Raw genomic sequence first — 13,811 nt, 5'->3', positions numbered from 1 at the left:
TCCTCCACGTTGAGAGGAACCAGTTGAGGTGGCTCGGGCATCTGGTTTGTATGCCTCCCGGACGCCTCCCTGGAGAGGTGTTTCAGGCATGTCCCACCAGCCAGAGGCCCCGGGGACGCTGTCTCTCGGCTAACATGGGAACGCCTTGGGATCCCACCAGAGGAGCTGCTTTAAGTGGCTGGGGAGAAGGATGTCTGGGCCTCCCTGCTAATTCTGCTGTCCCCGCGACCCCACCCTGGATTAAGCGGAAAATAATGGATGGATGGATGGATGAACCTTACCATGTCCTTACTTTTGAACAACTGAGCATTTCCAATCATGACATAAGCCGGTTTACAATGAACATGCTCACTCGTGTAATGCTCCCAACATTTTTATTGATAAACTAAACAGCAATATGAGGTTGTACGTAGACACAGTAGTGTGTTTGCATGTCAGGTGATTTTCTGTCTAGGTGGTATACCCTTAAAGCACTGGGTGTTGATGTTTTACTTCATTGTTCAGACAGGTTTGCTCTGTCTTGTGATAAGAGCCTCTTTAGTATTCACGTCCCATCTTTGGTGTACAGACAGGCGGGCTTCGGGGCTGCACCTGTCACATGATGCGCGGAGGAGAGCGCAGCCTGCGAGGGAATACAAATGCGCCTAATACGTGTCTCCTCTCCAGGGCTAAAAATAGACACACCCACAACACCCCCCCCTTTTTCCGGTCTGCGTCACTTGTTCACTAGCTCCGATATCACCTACCTACCTTGCTTGTCTTTCACCCTGTCATCATCTCGCCCAATCCATTTGAATGGATTGGATGTCTATGACCGTTATTGACAGTCAGTGAGTTAACGTCCTGATGAGCAACATTTTACTTACCACATTACATTCTTACATTCAGCAAGGGGTGGGTAGCTCACAGTACCATACAATACAAGGCTCACGATAATGATGACCTCACAATATGGCGATACGACAATTATCGATGCGTGGGTCAGGAAATCATTCTGCGATATTCTATATTCTTTCAACGGATTGGACGTCTATGGCCGTCAGTACCAGCCAATACCGGGGAATGACTTCATTTTGGGGAATTTTGCGTCATTTCCTGTTGATTTTCGGTCACTTCCTATTCCTTTTTGGCCATTTACGTGTCACTTCCTGTTGATTTTGTGTTACTGATTTTGTGTCTGTAAATGTCCTAAAATAAACAGGAAGTGAACTGTACATGCCCCAAAATCAACAGAAAATGATTTGAAATGCTGCAGAATTAACTCAATGCCGTCAATGGCAGCTAATGAGTTTATTTTGGAGCATTTCACTTCATTTCCTGTTGATTTTTGGTCACTTCCTTTGCCTTTACGTGTCACTTCCTGTTGATTTTTGGGGGATTTTCGGGTCACTGTTGAATTTAGGGCATTTCTGGGTAACTTCCTACATTTCGGGTCACTTTTTGTAGATTTCTGGGGCATTTCCGAGTCACTTCCTGTTCATCGGTCACTTCCTGTTGATTTTAGGGGATTTCTGGGTAACTTGCTAATCCGTTTTGGGTCACTTTCTGTTGATTTTGGGTCATATGTGGGTCATTTAATGTTCGTCAGTCACTTCCTGTTGATTTTAGGGCATTTCTGTGTAACGTCTTATTAATTTTGGGTCACTTTTGTTGATGTTGGGGCATTTTGGGTCACTTTCTGTTGATTTTTTGGGCATTTCGGGTCAATTTTGATTTTAGGGCATTTCTGGGTAACTTCCCATTAATTTCGGGTCACTTTCTTGTGATTTTTGGGGCATTTTCGGGTCAATGTTGATTTTAGGGCATTTCTGGGTAACTTCCTATTAATTTTTGGTCACTTTCTTTTGATTTTTGGGGCATTTCCGGGTCACTTCCTGTTGATTTTGGGGGCATTTACGTGTCACTTCCTGTTCATCGGTCACTTCCTGTTGATTTTAGGTCATTTCTGGGTAACTTCCTTTTAATTTCAGGTCACTTTCTGTAGATTTTGGAGAATTTTTGGGTCACTTGCTGTTGATTTTGGGGGCATTTACGGGTCACTTCCTGTTCATCAGTCACTTTCTGTTGATTTTTGGGCATTTCTGGGTTACCTTCCTATAAATTTCGGGTCACTTTCCATTCATTGATCATTACCTGTTGATTTTAGGGCATTTCTAGGTTACTTTCTATTAATTTCAGGTCACTTTCTTTTTTTAATTTTTGGGGCATTTTCGGGTCAGTGTTGATTCTAGGGCATTTCTGGGTAACTTCCTATTAATTTCGGGTCACTTTCTTTCGATTTTTGAGGCATTTCCGGGTCACTTCCTGTTCTTCGGTCACTTCCTGTTGATTTTTGGGGCATTTACGGGTCACTTGCTATTCATCGGTCACTTCCTGTTGATTTTTGGGCATATCTGGGTTAACATCCGATAAATTTCGGGTCAAAATTTTTCATTTCCATTCATCGCTCACTTCCTGTTGATTTTAGGGCTTTCTGGGTAACTTCCTACTAATTTCGGGTCACTTTCTGTTGATTTTTCGGGTCAATGTTGATTTTAGGGCATTTCTGGGTAACTTCCTATTAATTTTGGGTCACTTTCTTTTGATTTTTGGGGCATTTCCGGGTCACTTCCTGTTGATTTTGGGGGCATTTCTGGGTAACTTCCTTTTAGTTTCAGGTCACTTTCTGTTGATTTTGGAGCATTTTTGGGTCACTTACTGTTGATTTGGGGGGCATTTACGGGTCACTTCCTGTTCATCGGTCACTTCCTGTTGATTTTAGGGCATTTCTGGGTAACTTCCTACTAATTTTGGGTCACTTTCTGTTGATTTTTCGGGCATTTCTGGGTAACTTCCAATTAATGTCAGGTCACTTTCTGTTGATTTTGGGGCATTTTCGGGTCACATTCGGGTCACTTACTGTTGATTTTAGAACATTTCTGGGTAACTTCCTATCAATTTTGGGTCATTTTCTGTTGATTTTCGGGGCATTTCCGAGTCACTTCCCATTTATCGGTCCCTTACAGTTTATTTTGGGGTAAATACAAGTCACTTCCTATGGATATCGGGTCACTTTCTGATGATTTTTTGGGCATTTCCAGGTCACTTCCTGTTTATCAATCACTTCCTGTTGATTCTAGAGCATTTCTGGGTAACTTCCGATTAATTTTGGGTCACTTTCTCTTGTTTTTGGGGCATTTCCAGGTCACTTCCTGTTGATTTTAGGGCATTTCTGGGTTAACGTCCTATTAATTTTGGATTACGTCCCATTCATCGGTCACTTTCTGTTGATTTTAGGGCATTTCTGGGTAACTTCCTATTAATCCCCAGTCACTTTCTGTTGATTTTGGGGCATTTCCGGGTCATTTCCTGTTCATCAATCTCTTCCTGTTGATTTTAGGGCATTTCTGGGTAACTTCCTATTAATGTTGGGTCACTTTCTGTTGATTTATGGGGCATTTTGGGGTCACTTTTGATTTTAGGGCATTTCTGGGTAACTTCCTATTAATTTTGGGTCACTTTCTGTTGAGTTTTGGGGCATTTCCAAGTCACTTCCCGTTTATTGGTCCTTTACAGTTTATTTTGGTGTACATACGAGTACTTCCTATGGATTTCGGGTCACTTTCTGTTGATTTTTGGGACATTTCCGGGTCACTTCCTGTTCCTCGGTCACTTCCTGTTGATTCTAGGGCCTTTCTGGGTAACTTATTATTAATTCCGGGTTACTTTCTGTTTATTTCTGGGGCATTTTTGAGTCACTTCCCGTTCATGGGTCACTCGCAGATGATTTCGTGGTATGTACGAGTCACCTCCGATTGATTTCAGGTCATTTTCTGTTGATTTTTGGGGCATTTCTGAGTCACTTTCTGTTCATTGGTCACTTCCTGTTGCTTTTAGGGGCATTTCCAGGCCAGTTTGCATTCATGGCTCACTTCTTGTTGATTTTGGTGTATATACGAGTCATTTCCAATTGATTTCCGGTCATTTTCTGTTGGTTTTTGAGGCATTTCCAGGTCACTTCCTTGTTATCGGTCACTTCCTGTTGATTTTAGGGCATTTCTGGGTAACTTCCTATTAATTTTGAATCACGTTCTCTTAATTTTTGGGACATTTCGAAGTCACTTCCCTTCATGGCTCACCAGGGCCGGCCCAGGCCATTTGGGGGCCCTAAGCAAAATAATGCCAAGGGGCCCATATTTTTGGCACACCATTTCGTCACAGTTTATTGTGAAACCCATACATGCAATCCAACCCATACGTCCATATTTTTTATATTAATCAGATTTTTTTGCACTGCATACTTCAAACTTCTCACACCAAATGATTGTCAGTACTTACAGTAGATAGCGCCAAACCTTTTTCTAAAAGAGGGGAAAAAAAGAAGTTAAGGAAGAACTTTTCTTTTTTAAGCTTGAAATTAAGTATCAAAACTCACAAAAGTCAAATAAAGCAAACTGTAGTAAACAAAATAGAATATAAATTAAACAATTGCCAGATTGGGGGCCCCCTAGTGTTCAGGGGCCCTAAGCAGCTGCATAGCCTGTGTATAGGCTGGGCCGGCCCTGTGGGTCACTTACAGTTGATTTCGGGGTATCGACACAAGTCACTTCCTATTGTTTTCGGGTCAATTGCTGTTGATTTTTGGGGCATTTACAGGCGACTTCCTCTTGCTTTTGGGTTACTTGCCATCAAAAGACTATGTGAATACTGTGAATGCTCTGGTTTCAGTGCCATTGACGGCATTAGACGTCAAATCTTGACAAAATGACTTGGATGTCTAGTAGAGATGCCAATCGATCGGGTCCGATCACGTCATTTTCAAAGTATCAGAATCGGCAAAAAAATATCGGCCATGCCTGTTTTTAATATATATGTATTTTTTTTTTAATTAAATCGTTTTCTAATTGTATTTAACGTTACAGACATAATATGTTACACTCATCCAGAGGCTTTAGTTTAGGCTTAAGGTAGGGTTATCAAATTTATCCCAGTAACGGCAGTAATTAATTTTTTAAAAAATGTATCACGTTAAAATATTTAACGCAATTAATGCCTGCACTGCACGACACACTCATGCATTGTCGCGCTCAATCTGAAATGGCGCCGATTTACCTATACAGAGAGATAAAGGGCAGCGTGAAATGAGTAGAGTGAATTTTGACAGCCTCTGGAGCCTTTTTTTTTATTGGCTAAAGCCTTACAATCCCTCTCCCTACAATTAGAAATATCATGGGAAGCAATGTGGGGAAGCAAGGTAGCAATTGATCTTTTTCTTAACACCTTATGTTATTTCCCAAAGCAGAGAAGATATATCAATTGGTAGCACTATGCACAGTGATGGTTGCACTTCCCATCATGCATTTGGGCATGGCTACAGTATCATTTACTGAAAGCTCAACAAATACATTAGATGGCAATATTTAGTCACAATATACAAAGTCACAAGTCTTTCTATCCGTGGATCCCTCTCACAGAAAGAATGTAAATAATGGAAATGCCATCTTGAGGATTTATTGTCATAATAAACAAATACAGTACTTATGTGCTGTATGTTGAATGTATATATTCGTCCGAGTTTTATTCATTTTTTTCTTAATGCATTGCCAAAATGTATATGATCGGGAAAAATTATCGGGACTGATTGGAATTGAATCGGGAGCAAAAAAAAGCAATCGGATCGGGAAATATCGGGATCGGCAGATACTCAAACTAAAACGATCGGGATCCGATCGGGAGCAAAAAAACATGATTGGAACAACCCTAATGTCTAGCGTTGTCAATGGCAGCCAGTGAGCTAATGTTAACCTGATTCTAATGGAAAATTTTGGTAGTGACCTGTTGCTTCCTTGTTTTTTTTTTTTTTTTTAAATCAGTAACACCTTTTTAAACGATATATGAGTTATTTGTCAAGGTATATCTATAACCTTTTAGGCTACAAGGTATTCCAATATATTGTCACACCCCTAACAGTAGCTTGTGAGAAGGGAGGGTTGGGCTACTTTACATTCTCAGGGTCTCACCAAGAACAATTCCACAGGATGTCCTGCTCTCCGGAGCGTGCACAGACGCAACTCTGACGTCAGCGCTCAAGGAGCAATCACACACACACACACACACACACGCATGGACACTGTGTTCTTTGCATTCCATTCGGCGGCCTCCCTGCCATCATTCCCCAGATGTGTCTAATCCTCTGCTATGTCACACTTCACTGCTTGGAAATTGAAATTTCAGATCATCGGCACAAAGAAATTTAAAACATAAATATCTCAAATCTGCTAACACGTAGGCACAATCAATCCGGGTTTCCGGCTTCCAGAATGGAATTTGCATGCTTGAATTAGCTATTAGGTGTTAAAATGCGGTTGTTTGTCTATACTTGCCCTGTGATTGGCTGGGGACTAGTCTCGGGTGTGTGCAATGTGCATGTTTCCTAACGTCAGTAGGCTACAGTGTAGTCCAGTTCTGATGGGCAGGGATGTACCGCAATTTTCAGACTATGAGCCGCTAATTTTTTCCCCTCATTTTGAATCCTGCTGCTAATCGTCCAGTGCGGCTCATTTGTTAAGTTGTTTGGGTTATTAGGTAACACTTTTTATTATTTATTATTAATTATGACATTATTATTATTTTTTTATTTTTATTTTTATTTTTTTACTATTTGACAGTGGCATCATAAAACTGCCATAAGACCGTCATAATTATGACATGATGGGCATTAATGACATTATGAATTATGTCGCCAACTCCATTTACAGTGGGGCAAATAAGTATTTAGTCAACCACCAAATGTGCAAGTTCTCCGACTTGAAAAGATTAGACATGTCAACATGGGTAAACCTCAACCATGAGAGACATAACGTGGAAAAAAAAAACAGAAAATCATATTGTTTGATTTTTCAAGAATTTATTTCCAAATTACAGTGGCAAATAAGTATTTGGTCACCCACAAACAAGCAAGATTTCTGGCTGTCAAAGAGGTCTAACTTCTTCTAACGAGGTCTAACGAGGCTCCACTCGTTACCTGTACTAATGGCACCTGTTTTAACTCATTATCGGTATGAAAGACACCTGTCCACAACCTCAGTCAGTCACACCCCAAACTCCATTATGGCTAAGACCAAAGAGCTGTCGAAGGACACCAGAGACAAAATTGTAGACCTGCACCAGGCTGGGAAGACTGAATCTGCAATAGGTAAAACGCTTGGTGTAAAGAAATCAACTGTGGGAGCAATTATTAGAAAATGGAAGACATACAAGACCACTGATAATCTCCCTCGATCTTGGGCTCCATGCAAGATCTCACCCCACAGCGTCAAATAGATAACAAGAACGGGGAGCAAAAATCCCAGAACCACACGGGGGGACCTAGTGAATGACCTACAGAGAGCTGGGACCACAGTAACAAAGGCTACTATCAGTAACACAATGCGCCACCAGGGACTCAAAGCCTGCACTGCCAGACGTGTCCCCCAGCTGAAGCCAGTACACATCCAGGCCCGTCTGCGGTTCGCTAGAGAGCATTTGGATGATCCAGAAGAGGACTGGGAGGATGTGTTATGGTCAGATGAAACCAAAATAGAACTTTTTACAGTACAGAATGCTGCAGCCAGAGTCCTCACAAATACAAGGAAGCTGGACCACATTACACCGGTTTTGAAATCGCTACACTGGCTTCCAATGAGTCAAAGGATAGACTATAAAATACTAATGCTCGTCTACAAAACACTTAATGGCCTTGGACCAAAATACATGCTTGACTTGTTAGATTCCTATGAGACATCTAGACCCCTAAGGTCGTCTGGAACCGGTCTTCTGCATGTTCCAAGAACAAGAACCAAGCAGGGTGAGGCAGCATTTAGTTATTATGCTCCTCACCCCTGGAACAAGTTACCCGAACGTCTGAAGTATGCTCAAACTGTTAGCTCTTTTAAATCAGGGCTAAAAACGCTTTTGTTTAGCACTGCATATCCATAACTGTCTATATATTTCAATCTACCTGCTTTCTATTCCTCTTGTGCTTAACTCCATTGCTGATTTCAATTATTATTATTAGTAGTAGTTTTTGTTTTATTTTTCTTTTTGTTTTATTTTTATTTATTTATTTTTATTCTGTGATTAAATGCGATCTTTTGTCTTGGTTTTTACGTTGTGTTGATTTAAATGTGATTTTTATGATCTTCATGTGTTGTAAAGCACTTTGAATTGCCTTGTGTTGAAATGTGCTATATAAATAAATTTGCCTTGCCTTGCCTTGCCTTTTTGGTAGAAAAACAGGTTGTCGTGCTTGGAGGAGAAAGAATACTGAATTGCAACCGAAGAACACCATACCCACTGTGAAGCATGGGGGTGGAAACATCATGCTTTGGGGCTGTTTTTCTGCAAAGGGACCAGGACGACTGATCTGTGTAAAGGGAAGAATGAATGGGGCCATGTATCAAGAGATTTTGAGTGAAAATATCTTTCCATCAGCAAGGGCATTGAAGATGAGACGTGGCTGGGTCTTTCAGCATGACAATGATCCCAAACACACAGCCCGGGCAACAAAGGAGTGGCTTCGTAATAAGCATTTCAAGGTCCTGGAGTGGCCGAGCCAGTCTCCAGATCTCAACCCCATAGAAAATCTGTGGAGGGAGTTGAAAGTCCATGTTGCCCAACGACAGCCCCAAAACATCACTGCTCTAGAGGAGATCTGCATGGAGAAATGGGCCAGAATACCAGCAACAGTGTGTGAAAAGCTTGTGAAGAGTTACAGAAAACGTTTGGCCTCTGTTATTGCCATCAAAGGGTACATAACAAAGTATTGAGATGAACTTTTGGTATTGACCAAATACTTATTTTCCGCCATGATTTGCAAATAAATTCTTTAAAAATCAAACAATGTGATTTTCTGGTTTTTTTTCTCCACATTCTGTCTCTCATGGTTGAGGTTTACCCATGTTGACAATTACAGGCCTCTCTAATATTTTCAAGTGGGAGAACTTGCACAATTAGTGGTTGACTAAATACTTATTTGCCCCACTGTATGTGCAGCTCGGATCTTTACATCAATTCAAAAGTGAGATAATTTGTCGGATGACACAAAATGACATTTGTCATAAGTAGGCATGTGCCGGTATGATATTCTGACGGTATAACCTTAAACCCAAAATATCACGGTAGCACGGTTTTGCAGTTACAGCTTTAAAATGTGTTACTCTGAGATATTTGGGTTTTAAAAAATGATAATAACTTTTTTTCCATTGAACTGTATTTTTATTTTTCAAAACATTTTAGCAAATTGGAACATGAGTATAAAAAATAAATTGGAAAAAAATAACAAACTATTCTAAATAAAATTAAAATAAATACACTCCTTTAGGTGAGCCTAAACCGGGGGTCGGCAACTAGTGTTTTGAGAGCCGCATGCGGCTCTTTAGCACTACCCTAGTGGCTCCCTGGAGCATTTTCAAAAATGTCAGAAAATGGAAAAAAATGGTTGGGGATTTAAAAAAAAAATTTTTTATATGGTTTCCGTAGGAGGACAAAAATGACACAAACATTCTTGATTTTTTTCCACTTATGTAAAAATGTGCAGAATAAATGATAAATTTCAACATTTCTGTCAACGAAGATTTGCGTCATAGCTTCGACACATGTTTCTTTCAACAGGGCGGGATGCCAGGCAGGTGGCTATTGTAAACAAACCGGCAGCCGAGTACCCAGTTGGGAGTGAGAGAAAAAGTATGATTCCATTACTGAAGAACTTAGAGGAGCGAAGAAATAGATTTAAGACATGGATTGCCTCGCCAAACTCCACTACTACTGCTGCATTTTTTGTTTCAACCAGGGAGATAATAAAGTGTGGAAAACCATTCACAGATGGTGAGTTCACAAAGGAGACATTAATCAACGTATCAGAACACCTATTTGCAGACTTCAAAAACAAAACCAAGATAATAAAGAAAATCAAAGACATGCCCAGATCAGAGGCATGTTATGCACGCTCCATTTTGGATTTCTAGAATTTCATAAAAGCAATGAAACAATTCATTAATATTGTAATGAAGTCAAACTTGAGGTACCATCATACAACAGAGTAGTCATGTGGTGCGTTGGATGCACTGCAGGGAAAATAAAAATTACATCATGAAGGCTCAATATGTATTTTTAGCCGACTTAGTCATTTTGATAGTAGGCTAATATACAGTCCCTGACAAAAGTCTTGTCGCTTATCCATTTTGTAGAAGCAATTGCTAATAACTCGGGCTGTCAATGTTGATTAATTTTTTAAATTAATCACGTTAAAATATTTGATGCAATTAACGCAGATGCCCCGCTCAGACAGATTTAAATGACAGTACAGTGAAACGCTCACTTGTTGTGTTTTATGGAGTTTTGCTGCCCTCTGCTGGCGCTTGGGTGCGACTGATTTTATAGGCTCCAGCACCCATGAGCATTGTGTAAGTAATTATTGACATCAACAATGGCGGGCTACTAGTTTATTTTTTGATTGAAAATTTTACAAATTTTATTAAAACAAAAAGATTACGAGGGGTTTTAATATAAAATTTCTATAACTTGTACTAACATTTTTCTTTTAAGAACTACAAGTCTATCCATGGATCGCTTTAACAGAATGTTAATAATGTTAATGCCATCTTGTTGATTTATTGTTATAATAAACAAATACAGTCCTTATGTACCGTATGTTGAATGTATATATCCATCTTGTGTCTTATCTTTCCATTCCAACAATAATTTACAGAAAAATATGGCATATTTTATGATGGTTTGAATTGCGATTAATTGCGATTAATTACGATCAATTAATTTTAAAGCTGTAATTAACTCAATTAAAAATTTTAATCGTTTGACAGCCCTACTAATAACCTAACTTTTAATTATTCAATTGGTTTCAGAAATGGCTCATATGAAAGCTAAGACCCTCCCAAATGATGTTGAATGTACAAAAATATATTTGTTTCACTGAAAAAAGATTGATCATTTATTGAACACATAAAGGTCAAATTTTGGCAAGACAAAAGTTTTGTCGCCTACAGAAGATAGTGTGAAAATTGAACAAAAAATGCACTTCAAATACAAAAATATGTTACATAAGCGAATTAAGTAGTGGTGCTCATTCTTGGGTTTCGTCTTCCATGCTTCCTCTCTCATCCTGTTCATGTCTGGTGACTGGGCTGACCAGTCCTGGAGGATCCTGATCTTCTTTGCCTTGAGGAACTTTGAGGTAGAGATTGAAGTATGCAATGGAGCACCATCCTGCTGCTGAATTTTCCCCTTTTTACGATTAGGAATGTAAGAGGCAGCTAAGATTTGTTGATATTTCAGACTATTTATGTTGCCTTCCACCCTGCAGATCTCTCGCACACCCTGTTGAGTTAATTATCGAGGGTTGATTGAATATTTGCTTGATTGATTGAATATTTGCTTGTGCTCATACATACCTAATACATACATAATACATATTGCCATATTTTTTCTTATTGATATAACCAGTAAATGATTATTGCTTGCTATACTAGGTTGTAGTATAATGTTTAAGTGTTACAAAGAGTAAAGAGGGTCGGGATGACAACTGCCTTGCTTCATGGCCGCATTATTGCGTAACTAGACCTTCCGGGACATCTTCAGCACCTGACGTCTAGACTTTTGTCTAGACTTTCGAGGACAATTTTCCATTCGAGGACATCTTCCATGGCCGCAGCGTTGCATAACTGAAGTGTCTGGGTCATTTTGACCTCTTTACCTGTGCCCTTGCTTACACACGTGTATTTAGTTAGTTCCACCTACATGCTCACACATAGCCAACCAAAATCACATGGGTGTCTCCAGCTTGCTTTGCCCCTCCTTTCAGGGCGGCACCCTTTCTGTGTTAGGACAAACCTCTAATAAAAAGAGCAAGGAGGGTTTTTCCTTAAATCTATTTTGGTGACTATACAGCGTAATCTAGCATTCCTCTGTCTAGTCCCTCTTTGCTCTCCTTGGCCAAGAAAACTGAGTGTTTTCTCTCCTTATTTTTGGGTAATTTTACGGATGTCTACCTAAGGGTCTATTTTTGAACTTGACACACCCCCATACTGGATGTTCCATTGAATTGCACCACAGTCGCCGCAAATATTGCAGGAGACCTACTGGAGCCCGCATGGATCCGAGATTCACTCAGAAAATAGTTTTATGTCAAGACACAGCTGTGAATGGCCACAGCCGGATTTTGGGGGGATTTTATGGGTGAAACATGGTAATATAACAAGGGTCGCGATACAGAAATCGCAGACATCAAGGATATTTACCCTTTTAACACTAGAAGTCCCGGAGAATTCTATCACCTCTCTCCCGGAAAAACCCAGAGGTGGCCAAAATCACCCAAGTGCTTTTGAATCGGTAAGTCGTTGTCCAACAGACAACAGCCGTTCATATAGAAATGCAACCACTATTGTGTTGGTATGCAGCCCAAACGTAAGGGAACACACCATGGTTGACCTATTCATGTGATAGTTTGTGGCAGTTCAAGTCAAGCTATATTTACTTATGGAGTTTTACACTTTTTACACATTTTTTAAACTCACTTCTCCTATACTCCACACACAAAAACAGAAAAAATGGTCCAAATGTGTATTTTAAATGCATAATCCATGCCCCTGATTCAGTCCTTCTAAACTATAGACACAACTCCTGCTTTACATTCAAATTGCAGTTCTAAAACACTTTTTTTTTTCAAAACAATGTACACATTTGGACCATTTTTTCTGTTTTTGTGCGTGCAGTATTGGAGAAGAGAGTTAAAAAATGTGTAAAAAGTGTATAACTCCATAAATAGATGTAGCTTCACTTGAACTGACACAAACTATCACATGAATAGTGCAACATTGGTGTGTTCTCTTCCGTTTGAGCCGCATACTAGCACAATTTATGTCTAGTGGTTGCATTTACATATGAATGGTTGGTGTCTGTCGGACAACGACTTGCTAATTCAAAAGCACTCATTTAGGCCACCTCTGGGTTTTTCCAGCGGAGAGGCCAAATCGGCCATTGCTTGGGAATATTAGGGGTATTTGTCTTGAGAAAGGCCGAGTCGGCATCTGCTGGGTTTTCTAGTGTTAAATGTATTTTTTTTTTCAAAATTTTCTTTGTTTGGATCGATTATTTATCATCTAAAATATTGGGGGAACTGCGACAGTAATGAAAAAATTACAAGTAAGCGATAGTTATGAGGTAGATATCCGTGACTTTTTTACTGAGGCCAATTTTTTCATTGTGACGTAATTAGTTTAAGTTTAAAATATGCGAGTGAATAATTTTTAAAAACCTATTTTTTTTACTAAATATTAGACATCAAATAATGATTCTAAGCTAAAAACAGACATTTCAGAGAACAACAGTTCTCTTGGCTTAAAATATAGCAGTTTTTTAAAGAGGGGTGCAAGTGCAGAAACTACTTTTTCAGCGTTGTCAGTGTTCTCTGCCATATATAGAATATATTAATTACCTAAGGTAGTGACTTGCCCTGTAAAGAATCATGTGCACACTGAAAAAAATATCAGGTGTATTTACTTGATAAAATCATTGTAACAATTTCCACTTACTTCTATGAAGTAAATTTTACTGCTTGCAATAAGTTCAGTTCACAAGCAGTAAAATTTACTTCATAGAAGAAAGTGGAAATTGTTACAATGATTTTATCAAGTAAATCCACCGGTTATTTTTTTCAGTGCAGTAAAATCAACCCTAGTCCGCCCGTTTACTGTATTCTTTCATCTGGTCTACTCACCCATCACCAAATGAAGGCGTGACTCGGCTGACGGCACAATGCTACCACCGTGTGGTGTTAA

This window comes from Corythoichthys intestinalis, chromosome 14 (genome assembly GCF_030265065.1).
Source record: "Corythoichthys intestinalis isolate RoL2023-P3 chromosome 14, ASM3026506v1, whole genome shotgun sequence".
NCBI lineage: Eukaryota > Metazoa > Chordata > Actinopteri > Syngnathiformes > Syngnathidae > Corythoichthys > Corythoichthys intestinalis.
The sequence above is the reverse complement of the archived record's forward strand: the minus strand, read 5'-3'. Positions refer to the sequence as shown.